The 24,782-nt window shown below is 40.9% G+C and overlaps 1 long non-coding RNA gene and 1 other non-coding gene across 4 annotated transcripts; both read left to right on the plus strand.

The window, feature by feature from the left end:
- Positions 1 to 24,067, plus strand: LOC105353928. Of its 3 annotated transcripts, XR_002289541.2 has the most exons (4): positions 1 to 579; positions 7,780 to 7,843; positions 16,410 to 20,743; positions 21,192 to 24,067. It is a non-coding gene; the product is annotated as an uncharacterized LOC105353928 (long non-coding RNA). The 3 variants fall into 3 exon arrangements; XR_002289530.2 differs by lacking the exon at positions 1 to 579 and having other exon boundaries at positions 3,822 to 7,843; XR_908638.3 differs by lacking the exons at positions 1 to 579; positions 7,780 to 7,843 and having other exon boundaries at positions 10,870 to 20,743.
- Positions 753 to 850, plus strand: mir193a (microRNA 193a). Its single transcript, NR_107077.1, has one exon. It is a non-coding gene; the product is annotated as a microRNA 193a (primary transcript).
- Positions 24,068 to 24,782: the final 715 nt, after the last annotated feature.

Genomic DNA, 24,782 nt, shown 5'->3' on the forward strand with positions numbered 1-24,782 from the left:
CTCCTTCCAGCTGTTTGGGAATATCTTGCTCCCAATCTCGAGGCTGCTGCATGACTGTGGCAGCAACCTTTTCTCTCGTCTCCGTCTGTCCGTAATGGATACTGGGTCACGGATTGGAGGAGTGCGCGTGGTGGAGGTGGTGGTGGGGGGTCTCACGGTGACAAACGCAGAAGCCGTTTTTTTTTTTTTTTTTTAGGAAGGGAGTGCAGAAGGAGGTGGGAAAGTGGCACAGGAGCGACACTGTTGCATGTTTTTCCTCCCTGGATAGACGCTGAACGATGGGCCAGAGGGGACTGTCCGACTTATTCCACAAGACAATTCGTCTCCCCCGCCCCCCTCCTCCCCCAAAGGGATATTCTTACTCAATTTGGGATGCGTGCAACACCAAGTGATCACACATATTACTTGGGCGGCGGTGCTGCTGGAGCTGGCTTTTGGCTGCGATGGACGGCGAAGTTTCACTTGCAGGTCTCGTGCAGGCGGACACGCGGCCATCCAGACTATCGGTGCGTTTTGCGCGCGTGTTGCGTGGGGCCCTCCAGTTGACTGCGGCGATGGCGACACATGTCCCGGACACAGGTAACGAGAAGCCGGCCGTAACAACTCATGCAAGCAGACTTGCTCATCGGTGGGTATGTATTTGCGCCGGGATCTGAATCTGCCCCTGAAGGGGAAACTGCGCGGATATTTCCAGAAACCCAGAATCACCTATGGAGCCCCCCCACGCTGTCCTCGGTGGTGGGACATGTCATGATGATGGTGAGTGCCAGAGGCTGGGTCTTTGCGGGCAAGGTGAGTCCTCCATTCATTCAACTGGCCTACAAAGTCCCAGTTTCTGACTCATGTGACCCCCAAGTCCAAGGAAATTCTTTAATTTCTTCAATTCAAAGGGACAGAAAACTCAAATATTCGACTTTCTAAATCGACGTTGATCATATTTTAGAAATCAAAAATATTTTTAAATTGATATAAGCACTTTGTGATGCAGAAGATAAATAAGGTGCTCCATGATCGCTATAGTTCACACTGAATGCAGTAAATGTGATACAAGCGTTGTTTAAATATTAATAAACATTGTACAACTTTACATAATTTAAATCTGCAAAAAATACATATGTATTGAAATAGATGTTAAACTTGAATCTTAAGACTTCAGAAAAGAATGACTTTGCCATGCCATTCTATTTCTTTTAAAAAAAAAGTCTACCCACTTTTGCATTTGTTGATATTAAAAGCATCAAGATTTATGCTGCAAAAATTGATTACACTAAAAGAGTCAAAAATCAGACAAAACCACCAGCAGGATGGGGGAAAAAAATCGTATATTGCCACACACAGTTATCAAGTGTGTTAAGTGGGGAAGAGGTTGGATCCCTGTTTCTATATCTGTCCTGACCCTAGCGTGCCGTACATACTTCACTAATGAATTCAGCATCCTGACACTAGATGCTTTATGTAATTAATAGAGCACAGGGCCATGGTGGCATCTCCATGCTGCAAGTGACACATAGGTAAGACATTCGCTGAAGCATGGGATTCTTATTTTAAAACAGTCATGCGAATGAACCAGATCCCCCCCCCTGCCTGACGGCACAATGGACGTGCGCCCTCTTCACCGGCATGTCAGGCTTATTTATCGAGGTGCTAATGAGGATAATGAGGAGTCAGTTCAGGTGAGGTCTAACACATATGGGGCAGATCATTGGTTTTTACAGGCCATTACTTGTTGAGTCCATGATAAGTCCTGCCGCTGCTTGAAGTTGCTGGAAAGTTCTTGGGCCTCTTGAAGCTCTAATTAAATTCCTGGAGACTGTAGGTAAAATCCAGTTAATAATAAATATATGACTGTCCCAGGAAGTCTGCTTCTGAGATATTGAGAAACACATTGAGAGAATGTCATCTTCTGTGGATCTTTGTCACCTGTGTCCTTAAATGTTGGTCCACTGGAGTGCAGCGGCCCGGTTCAGAAGGAAGAGAAAGCCGATTCGACGAGCCAGGACAAGAGGGAGCTGAGTAAAGGTTTAGGCGCAATGAGCCAGTTTTGGTTGAGCGGCGTAGCTATGGGGAGTCCTGGGACAGTTAGCCGATTAAAACTCGGATGTAAATAAGTGTCGGGTGCTACGGCTTGCCAAGCCTCTCTCAGAGGCATTTCATGATGCTGAAAAGGTCTAGTCAGACGCTTCGTGCTGCACAATGTTTCTTCCTTTTTTTTTTTTCTTCTTCTTCTCCTGCTGTCTATTCTTCTCACACGTTTTGTTAGCAGCCTTGGAGCTTTTAAATAGACCTTTCCTGCAATTCCCAGGTGGTTCAGCTTTGGGTCACTGGGTTTGGCTCGATTTCAAAGCTAACATAATAATCAGCGAGTGCATATGTCACCACGTGCATCGTATAGAAAGCGTTTGCAGAGGACTCAGTGTTTACCTTTTGTGTAAAAGCCAAACTCTAATGAACACATGGAGGGCTCTTTCTTGGAAATTCTCCTCTGAACTCCTTCAACTCCCTTTAAAAAACGTCACTGCGAATCCCAATAAAACTCTGCCATTATAAATAAACAATTCATAAATACTGGAAAGCGTGCATAGCATAGCTTTTATGAAATAAATGAACCACCCTCCCCGGAAAGGTCAAACTTCACACAAAGTGGTCATTCCAGGTTGTTTTCTTTTTTTCCTCGCCAGGACCCTAACGGATACCGGTTTACGTGCAGAATCTCACTGGAGGAGTCAGGAAATGCTGAAGTTTGATCTCAAAAGTTTGGAATGAAGACACAAATATTAAGTTAGGGAGGAAGGGAGAGAAAAGAAAAAGGAAAGGCAGCAAGAAAAATGAGGGACTTTTAGGGGCAGCTGTGTTTTATTAACCCAGTCATAATGCCCCTAAAAATCCTTATTGCTCTTGCAATGGTCAACAAATCTCCTGTTGGGACATGTTGAGGACCTTTGAGCGACACGTAGGGGGATTCCAGCGAAAACAATTGTATCACAACTGTGTATAAAAAGGCTGCAAAGGTCTTTAACCGAGGTCATATCCAATTTAGAAGAGTGCTCTTAGCTAAAACCACAGATCTGTATTGGCAAAAATGTTAAACCCAAAGATTAGCAACTTCGCAAACAGCACCAATAAAATGAAAAGCCTCTTTTTACTAACACACGTCTTCCTCTTTGATGTTATTTTCTGCCCGAGTCATGAGTTTGACATGCAGACGGGGAGGTCAGTGCGCTCCTCTCAAGTGCTTTGTCATTTCTTTGGAGTAACACAGTTTGGAAATCCAAAACAGGCGAAGAAATAAGAGAGTGAAAGCAAATAAACATGGTGGGACAGCAGTGATGAATGAAAGAAACAGAGGGCGACAGAAAGGATGGAAAGGGGGATTTGGAAGGCCTGCGATCCAGGCCTGGGTGTGGTTTGGTGGGCCGTCATGGCTGGAGAGCGGCTGGTGTGAAGCTCTGGATTTTGGTGAATGAGTCATCGGAGGGAGGCTGTTCTTTTGAGTTTCCCTTTGGGACGGCCGTTGCCGAAGGAAGGAAGAATCCTCTTCTCAGACGGTGGTGGTGGTGGTGGGGGGAGGTAGAGAGGGTGTGAGGGAAAGTGTGGACGATGACTCAGGGCCATGAACCACATGGTGATGAAGAGGGGAGGGAGGAATTACTCATCAGAGCATGTGGAATCTCATACAGCTATCACAGGACTGACAGTGTGCTCCCCCTATGGCTCCGCTTCACCACCGTCAGTCCTCGCGGCGGCGAGCGCTGCTTGTACCAACCCAGAGCACCGGGGGGGGGGGGGGGGGGGGGGGGGGCAGATGTGGTGGGGGCTCAGGAATGGGGTTTTTGAAATTCTTTCATAACTGCTGGGTCCCCTCCAGCTTGGCAGCGTGGGGAGTCTTCAGGCACAAATGAAGATAAATGAAGCCTTTAACAAAGCTGAGTGCACTCGGGTTGTTTTCAGTCACACAAGTTCCTCCTCTCTCTTGTGACCGATGAATGCAGCTTTGAATTGCTGCACCTTTATCTGACTAAACATTTGAATTTGAACTGCAGGCCTCGCTGATAAGCACGGCTGAGCATCAAGGTGACCTTGCATGACCTGTCAAGGTAGAGCTGCTACTGTAGTTTTCACAAACACTGGGGTGTGGGAGGTCAGACAGGCTGCGTTAAACCCAGAACGAGAAGGTTCGTTTTTTTCAGTCTTGGGTAAATACCGAGGTATTTTAAAGACAGGAGGTTCACCTCAGTTATAATCTGCATTTATTTGGGTTGTAACCCTTTAACCTTTATGTCTGGCTCTATTTCCATTAAACCAAAAACCAAACCAATATAAACCAAAAAAATTCTTCAGTGTTTTTTTCTGTTGAAGTTGATGCTAAATAAAGTGAAGTCCTGGATTTAACGGTACGCTGCGAATCAGTGATTTACTTTATGAAGGGGTTAACACCTGAGAAATCACTGGTGACATCTAAGTAACGCACGCTCTGACCTATCGTAACTCAGTTTTCGCGTGCAGCGTGAATCTGCTGATTCTGACGTAGAGAAAAGCGGCTTTGCAGCATTATGCAACACATTACTAATGCAAAATGTTCCATAGTGACGCAAAGCCACTTTTCTACATTGTGAGATTCAGCTGATTTACGTCCTTTGAATAAGCACTTCTTTTATTATAAGTCAGTTTAGTTGAGTCATGGTTGTTCAAAGGGTTAAATGCCCGGAAGTAGATGGAGGCCTTTTTGCTCTAGTTCTGCATAAGTCAATATTGTTACAAATTTGAAATCAAAGAAAATTCTGGGCTTCATAAATAAGTATTAAAGTGAACACAGGGGTGATGCTTTAATGTTTTCCTTTTCTTTTCTTTTTTGGCCGCTTGTCCTGCAATGAGTGTGTAAATCCATCTCTGCAGTGATAAATGCGCCTGTGGAAGATAAAGTTGTTGGAGGGATGGCAAGACAGAATACACACAGCCAACACGGCAACCCACGAGTCATGTATTCTGGCTTCTTCTTGTCTCCCTGAAATTCCGCCATTAAATCTGTGGAAGTTGTTGGAAATCAGTGGCGGTGAAAGATCACTTTATGATTAAAGGGTGAAATGAGTCAGCAGAAAGGGAAAAAAAACAACCCATTTTTTCCCTATTTTTTTAGGATGTACATGGCAACTCCACAACTATCCCGTCTGGATGTTCAGCATCCAAACATTCGGACACACATGCAAGCATATCTAGGGAAAAATAGTGATGAGCACGGCGCAGCGGCGTGACTGGACAGGTAAAACTGGCACTCCCAGAACAGAAGCGTTGGTCTTCCGGTTAGCTGTTGCGGCAACGACCAAGATCTTACAGTTTCCATTAAGGTGTTGGCCAACAATCTAGCAGAACCGCTCAAATCCAGAGCAAACACTGCAAACAAAAGCAAGAAAATCTGGAGCAGACCTTCCCTTGAGTGGAGCTCTCCAGCATCTCTCCTGACCTGCTTTGAGCTCATCAGCTGGTGATACTGCTACAGTTGGCATAAATGGAGAGAATGGGATTCTCTCCACTTATTATTTATTATATTGATTTTTTTAAAGATCATGACTTTAACAGTAAATGCTTAAAAAAGTAAAACTTTTCTCTGTTTGGTTACTTGATAACTTGTAAGTTACAAGATGAGTACCAAGAGCATCTATCTCTATTTGGATGTAACCTGCCTGTCTGCTTTGTTAGTGGGAATCTCCTGAATGCTCTACACTGAAAAAACCCAATCTTAAAAAACTAAAAAATTCTTATTTTCTGTCTTGCAAGAAAAATGATCTTATTAAGAAAGATTTTCAATAGCAAAATAATCCCAGTTTAAGAGAATATGTCTTAGTGATTAGAATTTTTTTCTTATAATAAGAATTCCTGGTAAAACACATTTCTTACAGATGTTTTGCTTATTCAAATATTTTTTTCTTTATTCTACGAATTTTTGACTTATTTCCTGGGGTTCCTGTTTGAAAGGCTCTGAATGATACCACCCTGGTTTTAAATAAAAGAAATATTTCACTGTCCGGTGAAAAGACACATGCGAAACAAAACTTTTACGCCTCTGTTGATGCAAGAAAAACTTCCTGTGGTGATTGAAAAACCTTAAACTGACAGAAATATTAAAGGTAAACATGAAATTAAATGAACCTATTGGAATTAGATGCTGCTTTTGAATTGTTGCAGTATTATGGCACTCTTAAAAAAGATTGAAAATAATTTGAGATGGAGATGTTAGGCTAAGGTTGGTCCTCGGTTAGCATCTCAGTAGTCTTAGTCATTGAGCCCTTTTAAAGGGGGACAACAGCCACAGAACTACAGAAAGAGAAGGAAATAATGAACTGGAAAAGGAGATTAGAAAGGAAATCGCAGAGAGGTCTGCTAAAAGTCCGTCAGTTCATCTCCAGGCAGCTAAATGTTTTTGTGACAACAGCTGCATGTGTGATTCAGAAGTTTAAGGTTCACAAGACTGTTGGCAACCTCCCTGAATGTGGTGGATGACAAACTGAGGCGACAGTAATACAAATTGTGACCAGAACGACCTTTAAAGACCACTCTACATCAGTCTTAGATGACACCATCGGTCTTTTGTCAACCTCAATGGAGATGATCAAACCCAGTTCAAAGCAAATCACACAAAAAGAGACGATAATTTTCCACAACAGAAACATCATTCTGGAAGAAAATGTGCTGTCTGGTGTTAGAAAGCTACAGTTTCACCTGCAGGTCATCGGTCATGGAGTAATTACCTAAACCCAGACAGCTAAAAACATTAAACAACTGCAAAGTAGAAAAAAACACTGGACTCAAACAGTTCATCTATGGGCTCTGATCTAAAAATTATTGCACGTCTGTAGTAGGAGCTGAAGTACTGTCTTGAGGCGACACCCTTAAGGTGGAGAAGTTTTCTCTCAAGGAAAAGGACCAACAAACCTGCTGACAGGTGCAGGAATCCCTTAACTAGAGTGAATCACTGAAAACATTAAAAGATCATTCCTTAGTTTGTATTTTATAAAGACTCTGTTAAAAAAAGCACAATATTAGTTTTATTTTTTAATTCTAGTTTTAGTTTTATTTATTACTATTTTAACTTATTTCAGGAACCATTGTAGGTTTTTCTTGCATTAATAGAGGGATACTAACAATTTGTCCTTATGTTTTTAAAAAAAAGAGTTGATTTTGTGGTTTGGTAGAATGACGTGCTGCAGGAAATAAAACAGCAGAACTGCAAACTGGTCACAGTAGGATGGACGTAAATGTCAAAACGCACGACTTCATGAGTGTGGGAGGCAGTTGTGTCTCTCTCTGTCTTTCAGGCGCATACCGAAAAATCTTTAGGCTCTAGAAAGAAGTGCGCTGACTTTTTACACAGACACAGAGTTTTTATGTCCGCTTATATCAACTTGGAGGCTGCGTTCAGGTCAGTCCCCATCCATGTTTCATCACCTGCTGTTTACATTAGTGATTATGTTTGAATTTGCACAAGCAACTCATGGAATGATGAGGTTTGACCTGTTAGAGCATACTCACAAAAGCACAAGAGAGAGGGGGAAAAAAAATGCTACTGGATCATGAACTCTACCTTAAATGTTTTTATTGCCATTTATTCATCAATGCTGCATGAAAAAGATTGAGTTTTTCTGTTGGTTTCGAAGCATGTTGACCTTAGTGCCAGTTTTCTCTGTCCATTTTTAAAGTGGCACCCTAAAATCATTTTACAGCAAATGTGCTCATGTGTGTTAAAAACAAAACAAAAGGTGGTGAAAAATGAATTGTTTGTATTAGCAGAAGGATCAACTTGCCAAAGACGTGGACCCACAAGCAAAACTCACCAAACCGACCTGCAGCGGTGAGTGTTTCATCTGCCAAACCCCTTCAGCAGTCAAACGGGAGAGGAGGTTGCTTTTCTTCTCACGTTTCACCGCTCTTTTGTCCTACACCCAACTGACAGCTGGCTCCTTATTTTTTTCTGGCTGTACTCTTAAAACCAACTGTTGACGTGACATAATCTCCTTAATGGTTTGATGCATGAATGTGCAACGAAAGCAGAATGCACAAAATAAAATTGATATATTTTTTAATCAATAATATTCCATCAAAAGGTTTTTGTGCAATATTAAAAGAACCACTTTACAGAAAATAGTGTTTTTGGTGTTTTGAACATGTTCTTGTGGCATTTCTGAGTATTTCTTTATCTAAAACCTTGTGAATAAGTAGCAGACCAAAAAAATGCAGTTTAAAAAAGACGCTGGGCAGGCTACAAGCTCCCTAATTTGCTCCATTTTGATGCCTCCACTTGTAGATGACTAAATCCGTGTACGTCCTCATTTTCCTCGTCTGTGCTGACATCTGACTCAGAACTCTATGACTGGATAGCTCCAATATTGTTCACCATTTTTGTCGTACCGCTAATGTTGCTAAGGTTGTGGATGTGAGGGGCTGTAAACTAGCAGGAGAGCGTGTAAACAGAGAGCTTTCAGTAACGGGTTGGGGAAGGGGGGCCGGGATTGCTCTGCATCTACGGCCATTAGGGTGGTCCTGAAAAGTGGAAGTTGTAAATTCTAAGCTCCAACCCATGAAGTTGGTTGGATTAGCTGAGAAAACTCTCCCTGTGAATTTTTGTCTCAATTGGACAATATTTACCCCTCACTCAGTGACCTTGAAGTTTTCCCCTTCGGCCCCTATGGGTGCACATTGTCAAGGAATAAAAACAACATTCATTCATTCATCTTCTTTACCGTTTATTCCCTTTCGGGGTCACGGGGTTGCCGGAGCCTATCCCGGCCACTTGGGCGTAGGCAAGGAATGCCCTGGACTGGTCGCCAGTCTGTTGCAGGGTAAAATATCCTCAATCACACATCCATTCACTCTCACACTCACACCTATAGACAATTTAGAGTTGCCAATCGACCTATGAAGCATGTTTTTGGACGGTGGGAGGAAGCCGGAGATCCCGGAGAAAACCCACGCATGCACGGGGAGAACATGCAAACTCCACACAGAATAAAGGTTTTAACATCAGAACTGATCTCAAACAATTTAATCTACAATTCTACATGTATGAAAAAGAACAAATATCAATGATGATGAAAATTGTAAACATTCAAAACATCCATTATATAACCGAGTATGCTTGTATTTCTGTTTGTTCTAACAGGAATACAAAAAAATCTTAAAAAAGGCGATATTCATATTCCATTTCCAATCTACAGTCTCTGTCCCAAATATTTGTTAGTGTTCACTTTGAGACTGCTAAGCCCATCTATTGGCAGCCAGATTAGTTCTCCTTAGTCTTCTGCTGAGGCATACCAGTCTCATTGAGGGAGGGGTAAATGTTGTCGGAATTGGAAACAAATTTACAAGGAGAGTTTTTTCAGCTATTCCAACAAATTTCAGGGGTTGGAGCTGAAAAAATATCAATATGAAAATTTATCCCTCTGGAAGGACCACCCTAACGGCCATGCCAACAACTCAGGGGCAAATTTCAAATGAATTACTGAAATTGTTTTGGAAATAGGTGGAAGAGCTATTTTTGTCTACTGTTGAGCCGGAGTGTTTATTACTCGTGCAAACCACAAGAAATCTTATAGATTAGGAAAAAAAAACCTCAAAGTACCACCAACATTCCACAGATTTCTATTAGAACTATAAATAATTATAATTGTCTTAGTAGAGAAGCTGCAGTCACTATTACTTCTCAGATTTTACTGCAATAACCACTGTGTACTTTTTTCTTAGTATTCTAGTCATTTTGTTCCTGCTACCAGCCTGACCTGCTGCACAGCAAAGCACAATGTAAGGTTATCCCATCAGAAACTCAGCCTGATGAGTTTGTGGGAGCACATTTATGAACATGCTGCTTGTCTTTGTGAAAATACTTTTCTGCTTGCTTGCAAAGGAGAAATGCTCCCTTCAAGTCAAAGCTTCTAACTCACATGCACTTTGCGTTATGTGCACACCTGGTTTTCATGTGCTTTTCATTTGGGAGAAAACAAAATGTCTCTGCCTACATTTCGCTGTCACAGCAGAGAGACTGACTTCGTTTCGTAGCTAATCAGAGGCATGACAGAACCTCGTGGCTGCTCTGATTTGTTTTCGCCCGCCGTGGCTCAGCTGAAGCTCTGTTGTCATTGTCCGAGTCCCCACCAGAGTCCGGAGAGCCGCTGTGCGACGTTTGGCTTTAGGGGTGTTACATAAAGGGAAAACCCATCCGCCCCAAAACCTTCTTCCATTACAGAACAGAGGTTTTCCGCTTATGTCGAAGCTGTCAATGGAAGTTATTCAAGCCACTTGGAAAACATCAGTTACTGCCTTTTCGGTCTTTATGTTGGCAACATCATCAGTCACAGGGACAGCGTGATCCTTCCATCGTTGGTTCTTAGAAGAAAGGGAGACTTTGTGTGTGTACTTAGTTTTTATCCCCTCTATTCTCCTCTGGTGTTGGAGTATTGTCGTTTTGCAGAGAGCATGTGGCTGACAGCACTGTGAAACATCAGGCAGCACAGTTCTTCTCCTTGTGACTTTAGCAAATACTGCAGACGTGAATGCAATTTGCTCTAAGTCAACTTTACATTATACATACAAAATATTCTGTAGCTAAGTCATTTTCATAAGATTAACCCCTGCCTACGCATGCAAATCAGTTCACAGTTAAACCTTTGTTTGGAACTTAACAAGTAAGTTATTCCTCACTAAATAACAAGAAGTTATCCGTAAACGAGAGATATCACTTCCAGGAATATACATTTCAAAGACATAGGTTGTTTTTAAACAGGGAGAATATAAAAATGAGGATTTATTTATTAAGTGCAGGAAAAATTTGGTGCTTTGCAAAAAAAAAAAGCCACCTAAAGGTGACATTTTTTTTAATAATAGGAATAAATTGAAAAAAAAATTACATTTTGCACAAATGTAAGATAAACAATAAACAAATATCTTTACAGAATAGCTTTAGCTGTGATAAATGAGCAGTGTTAAGTGCTGGAAATTGGTTCAGGTTCAATTCAAAATTTGTATCATAACTTTACTGCAAAAACTAATTTAGATCATTTCAAATTGAAAATATTTACCTTTATTACATCTATTTTTATTAATTTAAACATTTTCTGATAAGTGAGTCATTTTTTGGGAAATATTTAATATGATGAAAATGCCAAACTGTCCTTCACAAAATAAATGATTCTTTCTTTTTCTAAAAAATTAGGAAGTTCAATAAACATCTTCCAGGAATATTGATTCCATCGTTTCCCAAACAGGGGGTTGCACACTGCTTGTGTGTGTGTTTGTGCATGTTAAATGAAGAGCAGTTTTCATGTTGACACAAGAGTAATGCGAGCCTTGAGGAGCGAGGCAAGCCTGAGGTGTTTTCCTGGAACCTCCTTATCTTCCCTTGAGAAACAGTTCTGGAAATATCGGTTCCATTTTCATCCCAGATATTCGGATAGGTGGACATGGTTTTTATTTTTTTCATTTTTCAGAATTTGTGACCGGCGCCTTTGTTTTAGGGCTGATGTGCTGAGTGTACAGAATGAGTAATGATCGGTGTATAGCAACAGGTCAGAATTCATGACCTCGTGCGGAAATGTTAGAATGCAGTTGTCTCAAGCAGATGTTTGGCTAAAAATGTATGTAGTTGTGACAACTTTTAATGTTATTTAAACTTGTTTTTTCAGTTGTACAGGAAAAGAGTTAAAAAAGACCACTTTTTACATAAAGTTTCTGAAAAAGCTGCTTTCTGTTTTGTGTACAGAGTCTCTGCAAGCGCTTCAGATTTGAACTTTGGCAAAGCATAGCAGTGTTGTGTCCGTGCTATTATGGCTGCTCGTTAAGCGTTAGGGTGTTACCTGAAAACACTCCTGACACCAGGGGAGCTGCTCATATTCAGGGCAAACACTGCAGATAAAAGCTCAAGGGCTAGAAAAGCTGGGGCAGACACGACTTGGAAGGAAAAGAAGCATAGCGGAGTGCTGACCTGTTTTTGCCTGTATCATCCAGCTTCAGTAAGGCTAGAGTAATTACAAAGTAAGTGTAATCAGCTATGAGTGACGGTAATTCCCTCCTTTCATATGTAAATAACCAACAGGATGCACTGCCTGCTTTTATTTATAAATTACTGATTTGATTTACCAATGTTCAATTTTGTGGAAATATAAAGAAACAGCTAAATAAATCAGGTAATTTCACATGCACCGTGTAAGTTATTCTGTTACAGCTGTTTAAGATAGACAAATTGAAACAAAAACTTTTCAAAAATCTTTAGGCCGATGCTGAATGTCTGTCTATTGGGTCAGATTTGCCAAAAAGCCGCCTTGAGCATAAAAGCTCACTGACGACAATCACGAGTCACTACTTGACCCTTGTAAACACACAAAACAACCCACTAAAAGAGCCAAGTAGTTAAGAATTGTGAATGTATGTGCACCTAAAACCTAAAGTCACACTATAGGTACTGGTTTTGCAGGTTTTTGGGTTGTCCGGGCTCATGGAGGGTCGTAGAGAAGAGCGGCTGCATCTCAAAGGAGCGCAGGTGTTTCTCACAGTTCCCTTTTTCCAGGGAAAACTCTACGTGTTATGCACATTACGGGCTCCGTGTCCAAAACTCTCACATTCACACGCCGCTATGCAAGTTTTTACGTTTATTTTTAGGTCTATTGAACACATGCCTTAAAAGTTAAACCAGTTGAACTTTGACCAGTCAGGGGACTCTGATTTGGTAATGATGTATGGGTGGGGTCTTTTTCAAAACATGGATGTGCCAACCATTTAAGAAGTGATCATGAAGGAGAAATTAAATATTGGGGTTTGTGTTTGACTGGAATTATATGCCATCAAGTCTTTCATTTATCGGAATAGAGCTGTGAAAGAAAAAACCTGGAGCAAGATTTGTGAGATTTGTACCGCTTTCACATTTGGCCTCTTCCAACTGTGACTACATGTGCTCGAGTCAAGTGGTGACAGTCCAGTGTGAACACCATGTGCAAAAGGGATTTCAAGAATGGCCTTTTAGCTCGTTCTTAAACACGGATCACATGCCCGGTGTATAGTGGCATCAGACTCATACAACTACCTCAAGGGAGGTCACAAAAATGGAACATACAGATGTCGAATGTGTGCTAAATGTATAATGAAGTAGTATTTTGTGAGAATAAAGTAAGTTGCATGCACTTATGATGTATGAGTGAGGCCATTGTACGGTGTCGTTACGCTAGACTGTACCCGTTAGTAAGGTGTGTGTAATGGATCCTTACTGACTGCGTGCAAATGCTGCGACGCATTGGGTTAACAGGCTGCTAACAGCCAGGCTGCATGCAAGGGGCGCACACTTATCACTTTATGCCCCTTCCACAGTGCGCAGGGTTTCAAAAAAACTAAAAATCTGTGCGACGTGCCTGCGTCTCACCTTCTTCACCATTAACTGTTGACCCGTCGTCCGCAGCATGCCTGTTGGGAAAAAAAATGTACATGAACATTTTCACTCTAATGGTTCATCAAGCGATCTAAAACCTTGACATTAAAACCCGCAGTCAGCCCGGATCCACCCGGAAAGGGCAGTTGTGACTAAGGCATAAAGGATTTCAGGATGATCTCTCTAAATGTGGGAAAACCAGCTTAGTCACCTCTCCTTGGTTTTCCATTCTGTTCCTCTGGTAGTCAGACTGACTCTGACCGTGTAAAACACATGTTTTAAAGCAGTATCAACTGGTGAGATATACTGGCTTGAACAAGGAGGGGGAACAGACCTTTTCCTGCCAAGCGAAGCCTTAGCAACCGTTACAGTTGTTTCATAGATCGGCTTGTTATAAAAAGAACATGCGCGCAGGAGAGTAAACAGTCTGCTTTTCTCCAGGCTGCATGGGAGGATGAGACGCAAGAGTCAGAGGGTGATGGAGTTTAAAGGAGCAACTTGGCTAAACTTTGCCTGTGCAACAAATCCCCCTCATCTGTCGCCATCCTCCCATCCCTCCGTCCAACCCCCACCCTTCCACTGATCCACTCTCCAAAACGGTGCAGTGTCTGCTAAATATCTGGTGTAGAGACTGGGCTGATTTAGATTTTGCTTTGACATTTAAAACAGCATAAGAGCATCCCACTACACTACAAGACCACTTATTGCCTTTGTGCTTACAAGTATCTGTCCACCGAGGTTTTTCCATTCTTTGCATGTAGGCTGTAGGAGACTTGCCCAGCTTTAGGTAGCAACTTTATCTTTAGGCCTACTCCATTTAAAATTCTTTTTGTAGCTTTTAACATGTTCTTGTCAGATTTTTCTCATGATGGAGGACATATATAAAGAAAATTAGGCTTTCATTTTTGAGTACTGATTGAGTATTGATTTATTGAAATCGTTGAATCAGGAGCAGATTCAGAAGTGCCGTTTAAAAAAGCTTGTAACTGTGATGTACAAGTTACTGCGGCAGGTCACAAGCACCCTGCTCTGCTACATTCTGATACATCTACTTGTAGACGACTAGGTCCATGTACGTTTTCTTGCAAGCTGGCATCTGTCTCAAAACTGTATGGCTGGATAGCTCCAATATTGCTCACCAATTTTGTTTCACTGGTAATTTTGGGGGTGTGAGGGGCTGTAAGCTAGCAGGAAAGCATGTAAACAGAGAGCTCTCAGCAATAAGGAGAAGAAAGCAGGCGATGTTGCTCCATGCCAACAGTCCTGCCCAAATTTCAGAGGTGAATTTCTAAAGAACTCCTGCCACTCTGCAGAAACTATATCCTAGAAAATTACACAGGTTTTTTGATTTTGGAAAAAAACAGCATAACAGACCACCGGGGGTGCTTTTATAATACATTAAAAGATTAGTGGGTCTTAAAGTTTTCTCTAAAGTTATACGAAGGCAGAAGAAACATAATTTTATGATCTCATTGTCAGATGTAAAGATTATCAATGATGATTACATTGCCTTTTCATGCTCCTCACATCTGTTGTTTGGCTCTCATTGCTCTGGCTTCTTCCTGTTTTGGAGGCAACCCGAAACACTTTGATGATCATTTACAGGAACATTTTGAAAACTTATTTTTATGCATTTTGGCTGGAAATCTTGTGTTGGGCTATGGTGCAAGTGACTAAGGCGTGTGCAAAACCAACAGTTCATTTGAATCTGAGAAAAAGACAACGTGCAGACTGCTGGAGCCATGGTTGGAAATCATAGATGCCTAACAGACTCTTGCGCAGGGACCTGACATTTCAGAATAATTTAGTGGTGCTCCATCCCAGGGAGTCCGTGCCTCCTGGAGTCAGCGTTCTGGGACTTCGTTTTTTAGAAAAGCAAAAAAAATAAAAAGAGAAAATGTACATTCTAACAAGTAGTGTTCTATGTCAGACCTCTGCACCAACACCTGACGGAAACAGTAACTTAATAAGTTTGAGAAATATGGGCTCTTTTTCAACTCCCTACATGCAAACCTAGAAGAAAACAAGAATATAGTACACCACTGCTTCAACAGGTAGACTTACCTGAACACTCCAGTTAAGGTCTCTAACACTGCAGCAGATGGTTTTGTCATTAGTGTCATCAGCAGTTTATCATGTCTGCTCTATATGTCAACTATTGGTTAGCTGGAAAAACAATGGGAAGCCTCAACCTAGTTTTTCTCTTTTTGTGGGTCACTGGCAGGTGGCTCAGTTTTATTTTGGGTAATAAGATTAATTAAAGATGCATTAATTTGCCAGCGATCTAACGTCTTAGAAATTGATTACAATATGTGGGTTTCAACCCTTTTTTTCTCATCTCCATCCATTTTTCATTAAGCAGTGATACACAGTGCACTTTTCTTGGGCAAATTGTTTCTAGATGAGTTACCAATGAAGCACGATTCCAAATAAATGCTCCCAGACAGGTAATTTTCTTAGATTAAGGATTGTGGGTCTCAAAGGAAACTGATTTTTTTTTGCGGAGGTTTTTTCCTAAAAATCCACTCCGATCATATTTTGAGCTTTTTGTTGAGTGTTCTCAGTAGTCTTTTAATTATGATTGTGCCACCCCCCCAAAAAAGTCATTTTCTAGCACATAATTTCTGCAGAGTGGCAGCAGTTCTTTAGATATTCTCCTCTGAGTTGTGGATGAGACAGTTTGTAAGGAGCAATGAGTATAAGATAACTAGACTGAGCAATCTCTTTCCCTCGCATACCACATAGTTCTCCTGATTCACAATGATTTGATAAAAAAGAAATACTCAGAAATGTAATTTTAAGCTTCATTTTCCTTATGTCCTCCATCATCAGAAAAATGCCACACTTTTTTGGTTAAAAAAACAAAAACACCATTTTCTTTGGAGTGATTGTTTAAAGACTTAGACTGGTGCACACTCTGTGCAGCAGGAACGGACAGCTCCAGGCCTTGAGGGTAACCGTCCTCCTTGTTTTTCTGAAATTCTTGCCCTACCCTCTGTTAATTATCTAGATCAGGCGAGTCCAGTCAGTCAAAAGCTGAAGTGGTTGGAGGAGAAGCAGGACAGAGCCCTTTGGAGGTGTTTGCTCCTGTTCTGGGACAAGCATTTGTGAACTCACCATCTGCAGGGAGAACTTCTTTTACGGAGACTGTGAGCTGGAGCTCTAAGCTACTCAAACCGGAGGTACCAATACTGGACATTATACCAAGCAGATCAGGAACCTGCTAGAAAGACTCCGTTCCTCGGCTGTCCAAAGCAACGTTCACACCGCCCTCCCCCTCGGTAACACGTGTTCAAGAAGTCACTTTCAATGAAAGTCTATGTAAACGCCTTAGCATTGAAAGTGCGTTACCATTTAAACTAGGTGAAACATTGACCAATCACGGACTTGGATTTAGTAGTGACGTATAGATTTGGATTCATGTGGTATTCCCGACATGCTACAAACTTAACATCTGCGTTTCTTTTACAAATAAAGATAAACCAAGGAAACTCTCCTGACAGGATGGTAACCCATACCCGCCATTAGAAGGATGCTAGCAATGAACTGAACAATTTTGATTTTCTGCTCAAATTGTGCGATTTGCACCGCTTTGACATTTAGCACCAAGCCTTTTCCAACTGTAGGTGGCTGACATCCGCTAGTAATCACTAGAGAAAGAAAAAGAAGCCCTTCCCTGCTCGTCCAGTGTGAACCCCCTGGGCTGAATGCGCGTTAAATACCTGGTTTATATGTAGCTTAAGAATCCCCTCTGTGTCCCTGGATCAGACAATGTAGAAGGAAAAGTCAAAAACATAAGAGATGGATCACTAGTTTGACCTTTTGAACTCTCTTCTCTGACAAAAAACATCGACTTTTCAAAAACATAAAGATAAAAATGAAGGAAACCTTAGAAAAAGAAAGAAGATAAAGAAATTGTCTCCTACTTTCAGGATTTACAGCTGTGGGGGTCATCAGTGGATGTAGAGCGGGATCAGAGTAGTGCAAAACTCCCCTCCACCCTCCTGTCTTTTGCAGCACTGCTGCTCCCACCCATTCTTGTGCTCTCTGTTACTGTATATGGATCAAACCAGGTCTGTGTGCACATACAGCTGAATACGTTCTTTCCTCTGACGTCCCATGGAAAGAAATGTTCAGTCTGTTTCTTTCGGTGAAAGGACACACATTGTGAAACAGAAATGGATTTAAAGGTCACATCACTATACATCTTTGTGCTGAAAGAGAACTCAGGTTTTTTCCATGATTTTTCTTTTTGTGACCTCACAAGTTGTTTAGTCTTAAATGATCACCTACTTTAAAATGCACAGTCATCATTCGCAGAATGCATCGCCTATGCATTTAAATGACAGATATTTTTAGGTATTTCTAGAAACAAAGATGTATTTTTTTTCTCTCACAGATTCCACAGGAAAATATTGAATCTTGATGTACGTGTGAGGAAAGCGAGTGTGTGTTTGTTTCCCAGCAGTTCACCTGTGCTCCCAATAAGAAGTCACAACAGTCTCAGCCTGAGAAGGCAAGCAGGCAGGATGTTTTTGATGAAGCAGTGGGCTTAATTTAGTCCCAGGCATTCTCAGTATCTGTCACCCAACCCCAAATGATCTCAACACACAGTGCAGAAGGTGTTAGTGAGTGCGAGTGTGTTTGAGCTCAAATTCATCCAGGGAGGGGGCATATAAATTCAAAAGTTGTGTCAACATTGGTCTGTAAGGAAAAAAAAAACTACAACCAGTAATTTAAATACAATGACATATACTTTTTTTTAACTTTGGGAATGACAAAGGTTATAGAGGTGCATCAGACACCTCTTTATGTAATTAGGAATACTAAGTACTAAAAGAGAATAATCTCATTAGCCCAGCCAAAAACCCACAATCTTGATTTGTTCTAAAAGATCTGGCTTTGTTTTAGCTCTTTTTGGGCCAGCAAAAAACCAAACATTGCCAACAAACCAGCAAAAGCAAGAGGAGAAGGAGTGCCAACAACCTCTGCCAAAGACTTTAGTTTGCACCCTGCGTTCTTTTTCCTATGTTCACATTTTCTGCCTACTCCTTTGAATAACATAGTTTTTCTGCATGATAGGAGAGCGTTTTCCAGAGAGGTAGACATTTTCCTCATTTTTTCCAGATTTCTCTGGCCGCTTACTTTAGTACCGAAACCGATTTGACTTTTTAAAATCTGGTGTCATTTTGTCCTCATTATTTTACTCTGGACTTTTAATGAACATGTAAAGACTCGCCTAACAGCTGCACGCTAGGCAAAGAGGTGAGCAAGGTGGCCCGTAAATGAAGGGAAAGCAGGACCACACAGCAGGGTGGTCAGGTTGTCGGAGTCCATATTTAAACTCTGGGTCAGAGTCCTGGTCATGACCTCGCTCTCACTATTGCTGAACTGTGGCCTCCACTGCGCCCCATGTCACGTTCAGCTCAGTCCTCCTCCGTCTTTGTCTCCACCAGCTCTTTATTTAATTTTTTTATTTTATTTTTTCCAAAAAGGTGCAAGCTTAGCCACAGACAGGATTACTGTCTGCCTGTGTGGTTTTTATATGTAAACTAGCATCAAGATCAGTGCTTAAAATCACACAAAGAGAGAGGGGCCTGGCTGCAGACAACAAGATGGCATCGGTCATCATCATCCGGAGGCAGAAATTACACAACTTTAGGAGAAAAGAAAGGTTTTTGTTTTTTCCTTTTATATATTTGATTTATTTTTAACGTTTAAACCATCATTGGGTCATATTGTCATGTTTTTTTTTATTCAATGTGTGCTTTATTTTGTAGGTTTTAAGCAGAAGTTAACTTTTTTATTTAACTTTTTACTGAGAATTTCTTTTATTTTTTAATAATAATAATAATTATAATAATACATTTTATTAATAAGGCTACTTATGCTACTTTAATCTTCAGAAGAAGACTCATCGAGTTTGCAGCGGGATTGGATGTTGCTTTATCCGGTGCCTCTTAAATACAGCGCATTTTAAAAGTAAGATTTAAAGCTTATTGTTTAGAAAAACTTTAATAAAACCTAAATAGAGAGAAAACATGAATAACTGTAACCCTTTCAAAACTCACAATTAAAATGTTTTCAGAATTGTTACAAAAGCTTAAAATGTGAATAAACAGGAGCTGTTCAGGTTTCCAGAACAAAACAAAGATTTAATGAGCAAGATGAGCTTAGAAAGGGCTTAAAACAATGATTTTATTGATTTCAAAATTTCAAAATTAACACTATTACAATTGAAGAGTTAAAAAAAAAGAAACCAATAACTTATATTTAAGCTTAAAACAGGAAAAACATTAACCTTTGTGTTTCCAGTCAACATTTGTTGAGTGATATGGGGGGACTTCAAGTCCCAGTGGAGGACCTGTGGTTTTGACCGATTGTGTCTGATCTTGTTTTTTGCAAAAACAAGATATTTGGGGTCAACTTGGAAAGGCAAAAGTGAATTTCAGTTTTTTTCTCTTCCAATTAGAAACTTGAAAAAACATAGATGCAAAGGTTGAATGCTCACTGGCAGAGTTATTTATGTATTATTATCCACCCATTCAGCTTTTTGGGTTGTAAGAACTTACTCCCATTTTTCTGAAAAACAGAAGGACATTCTGGGCTTCATTTGTGCAGATGTGATCCAAAGACCTAAGGAGAAAATAATTTGTGTCCATATGAGCCGGATGTGTTTAGGAATGTATGGCTCACAGATGTTGGATCTGATCCTTAAAAACCGACATTTTTCTATGTTTAGATGTAGATGTGATACATGAATCTTTTGTTTTCATGCATACCATGCATGTCTGTCTTTCAACGTTTTTTATTGTGCATGTGTGAAATGCACAGGGCACATTTTGGATTGTATGAAGGGAATTTTTGAACAATAATTGTAAAAAAAGATTTTTGGGGGAGATTTTAATTTGTTATTTGGTCTTCTCTGCTGCCTGAAAATCTAAAATAAAGATGCTAAAAACAACAACAAACCGTCAGGATTTAAAATTTAGGAGGTGCCACATTGCTGCCTGGTCTGTTAGGCCCGTAGCAGCCATTCCTCACAGCGAAATGGCAAGCCCAGTACAAATCAACTGGAATGAATGTCAGTACAACCGTGCAGCTCAGTGGCTCTGAACCTTCTGCGAAGCGAATGGGGCTGCCAACAATAAGACACAATGATATTGTCCTGTTTTTCATGCTGGAGGCCTCCCAGTAAGGCGTTCTTGTGAATACTTCCTCCGCGTGACATGGACACAAGCCCACAACCGCCAGAGGAGCCGAGCTGCAGAGCGCCTCTGAGCCCTGCTGAGACCTGCCAGGCTCACTAGCTCTCCCTGCCAGAGGCCTCAGCTCCCAGTCAAAGTGAGTTACAACCCATGCTTTTCACACACACGTACACACACTCACGCACACATGGCCCGTGTGTGAGTGTGTGCACGGACGTGTGTGTTACAACCCATGCTTTTCACACACACGTACATGCACACACTCACGCACACGGGCAATGTGCAGGCATGCATGTGCGGGCACAGGTGAGAGACATCAATCATTCAAATGACATTATAAACAAATAATAACTCAAAAAGAAATTGAAAGTGAGCCTCCAAATACATATTATTTAATGAGTTATGATTCATCTGTAAGAAATATTGCTTGTCTGTTCGACCCATTTTAAATCTTCAACTTGTCTTTTATTCTTGTGTTTGATTTGGAGCCGACACACATACCACCCCACACACAGACTATGTGGCATTTGGAGTCAAGATAAAAGTCCATGTGCCAGCACTAAAGTGGTTATGTCCTCCACCAGAGAACCTCCAACCGGACGGTGTAGCCCTGGAATCAAGATCTGATTCAGCTGGACTGATCCGTCTGGGTAAACATGATGATTGGGAAATGTTTTCATTAAGTGTTTAGCAGACCCTGCGTGGATGTGAGGCTCAGTGCGCCATGATCAGCAGAGGGCAGAGACACAGTACATGACATTACAGCCAAACGGTAAGTAAGAAGAACGCGATCTGATGAGGTCCTTTAAAAAAAAAGAAAGAATTCTCTGGTACAATTAAATCCTTTTTTGCTTTTTACATTGAAGAGGAAATGTTTTTGCTAATTTACTGTGTGTAAATGTCATTTCTATTGATTGCATGATGTTGAAAGCTTAAAAATAAAATCTAAAATGTTTTTTTTCTTTTTTTGAAAATAAAGTAGTAGGTACTTGCACAAAGAAAAAAACTAATAAAAATGTACAGACAGTTTAGGATTTCCAGCTACAGATTCAAAGGGGTTTTGTTAGGAGTTTATTAGAAATCTGCTGCAGTGTCTTTCTGATCTGACAAAAACTGAATACTTCAAGGACATTGGTTTCTCACTCTTATTTAAAAGTCTGTTAGAAGCTGATTTATCAGGGAGAATGACTTAATTTTGAGGGGTATGTGCAAGACTGTCAAAATAACCAAAATACATTTTAGAGATTTCATTGAGAAGCTAAATATATCCCTTTTAGGGAAATTCTTTCAGACTTTGTCAGTTTTCCACCTCATGAAAGCAGCATCAGGATCCTCCTTCCTACGTTCAACAGCTTTGTCCATATATTATTTAATAGCTACAACTATAGAAACACTTGACACAGCATTTTGTATTTAATATATTCTATGTTTTTTTTTTTTTTCATTTTATGTATACATACATCTTGTTTATTCAACTTTGACCTCTTATGATTTTAGCCCCAGTGTTTCCCTGTGCGGATCCTTTATGGCAGGGCTTGCCAGCTTGGTCTGTGGTTGTTGCCGCGGTTACCGCCCTTCTGGGCCTGGGGTGTCCAACTTTGCTGCCTGATGGTTGTGGAGTGGACCCTATTGCTGTCCCGGTCTGGGTGGGCACAGTGGCGATCCTCCTGTGGCTGAGCTGGCTCCTGTTATGAAGAGCTTCCCAATATGCTGTTTCCTCACAGCAGAGCCAAGCCTTAAGTTACTTTCATAAGTATTCATTGTGTGTGGGGTTATGGGATGTATGTGTTAATAGAGCGGAGGGGGGAGGGTCTAGGGTGGGTTGGGTTTTTTATTTGATGAATCTCTCCTCATTCAGATAACTCCGTTTTTTGGCTGTCAGTGAGTGGATTCACTTGCCTCCACTGTCCTGCATGAGAGTTAGTTATCAGTTGAAGTTGTATACATTAATTATTGTACTTTGTTCTTTGTTATGTATTTTTTTTAACCATTTCATTGTCTGTTGTAGAGGAAGAAAAACTGAGGCTGGATTGACCAACATTCCCAGAGTTACAGATTCAGAAATCAGACTTCTTAGAATTAAAGAATAAGATTTCCTCCCAGTCTGTGAATGCAGCTTTAGCAATAGTGGCAGCTCTTTGCCAAAACTCCTCTTCCTTGGATTGCAGCGCTTCAGCACTTGTATGTTGCTGCTCAGCGAAAACAAAACAAATCCTGGATGGAACAAGTTTCTTTCCTTCCTTAAGCAAATTAAACGATTAGCTTTTAGTTTCCTGCATAATTGTGTTATGCAGAAAATCCTTTCAGAAGCACAATCATAATCAGTAACGGCAATTTCTACAGTTTTTCTACTGCTTTTTTTTGTTTTTTTAAATAAAAGTATTGATCTTAACTGGTCTTTTGTTTTTATTTTTTGTGAAACACTGTTCTTCTCTTTCACTTTCTGTTTCCAAAGCAAAAAAAAGGAATTTTGCAGCTGGATGATACCCAGGTTCCTGCTTGGAAATATTCAGTCCAAAAGGAAATGTATGAACAAGTCATTTTGGCTCTTTGCATCAGCAGTGATTTTCTTGCAAAAAAAGAATGCTACAATAACCCATTTTAAAATAAAAGTAGCAAAAACACTTCACAAGTTTTTCATAAAGCTGCCAAAAATGATTGTAATTCCAGCGCATTTACAGTACTGAAGTACACTGATGTTGCACTGAGTCTAATATGTTACAGCGACTTTTTATAGATTTGACTTTTTTTCAGATGGTATATAATAAAAATGTAAGTGGGCTGCCAAATATTGTTCCAGGCCATAATACTCCTTGGTGCTCAGCCCAAGTGTTCATAGTGTGCTGAGAGAACATGGGTGCTAATTCTTTTCTGGACACGTGCAAAGCCTGCCAGGATGCATGGACCCTGCATTACATGTAGACAAGCGAAGGGGGGGGGGGCTGGAATCCAAACAATGTTTCAAAAATGATTTGATCCATTTTGTAGGGTGTCTGCGTGTTTTTGCAGCTGTAAAAAATTCAGTTCTTGCAGCATTTTTCTCAGTATGAAGAGCTGGAAATGAATCATCAAAGTCCAAACTAAGCAAGATGTTAAATGCATTGTAGATTTTATGACTTATCTATAAAACAAAGTTGCAGTCGGTTTTTTGCTGCCTGAACATTTAGCAGACAGGAAGAAAGACTGATTTTTTTTAAGTAGTCTATTGCGTGCATGCATGGACTGCCTTAGCGTTTATAGAACACTGATCTGGTCCAGAGAGTAATAGAATGAAGCGTGGGTGTGGAGGAAGATTCCCCTGGAGCAGATTTAAGGTCTTCAAGTACTAAAAAGCCTTGACCCATGCCCTGCTCACCCACTCACAGGAACCCTGCACCTTCTCTCCAGTCAAGAACGTGCTGTAAACATGTGGAAAGAAGAACTACACAACTGCTGATTGACCCAAACACACACAAAAAAAGAACCACGCAAAAATAGACATTTTTTTGACAGAACCTATCCTTGTTGCTTGTCTTGTAATGAGGAGCACATGACTGGGATTGGGTGTGGTGCGTGATCTCTTATCGGACAAAAGCGTCCCACAGAGGGGCTGATGGGGGGGGGGGGGGGTGTTCTGTGCCACCCCTCCAGTCCTGTTTGTCTGCAGTCATGAGTTCTCCATCCCGTTCACCACGCCATGTCTCGTGGTTCAAAGTCCATAAAAAAAAATCCCCTGCTTTTAAAACATTCAGGCGTGGCGGCGCGTTGTCAATAAATCAGCAACTCAGCCCAAAGAGAGGAGCACTTAAATGGGGCAAGGTCATGTTTTTCAAAAGCGATAAATTGACTTTTTTTGGCTGCTTTCTGAATTTGTGTCACTTAAAGGGTCCAAAGTATCTGTTTGGGCCATGAGAACTATCTTTCTCTGCAGTCATGCTGAGACAAATGCATGCAAGTCAATGCAAGTCGATTTCCTCTTTCGGGTTGAGAGTCTGTCTATTTTTATTGTGCTGCTCAAAGTTTAGATGTCAAAAGGATGTCAACATCTGCAGGTTCAGGTCCCAGGCTGTTCCGAGTCAAATCCACAAATTACTGCTTCAACACAAGAGCTGTCCATCAGAGTTACACTCCATCACAACTCAGATTCAGTGACAAGATTTGCTATTTTTAATAGCCAAGCCGTTAAAGTGCTTCTG

Source organism: Oryzias latipes, chromosome 1, assembly GCF_002234675.1.
Source record: "Oryzias latipes chromosome 1, ASM223467v1".
Classification (NCBI taxonomy): Eukaryota; Metazoa; Chordata; class Actinopteri; order Beloniformes; family Adrianichthyidae; genus Oryzias; species Oryzias latipes.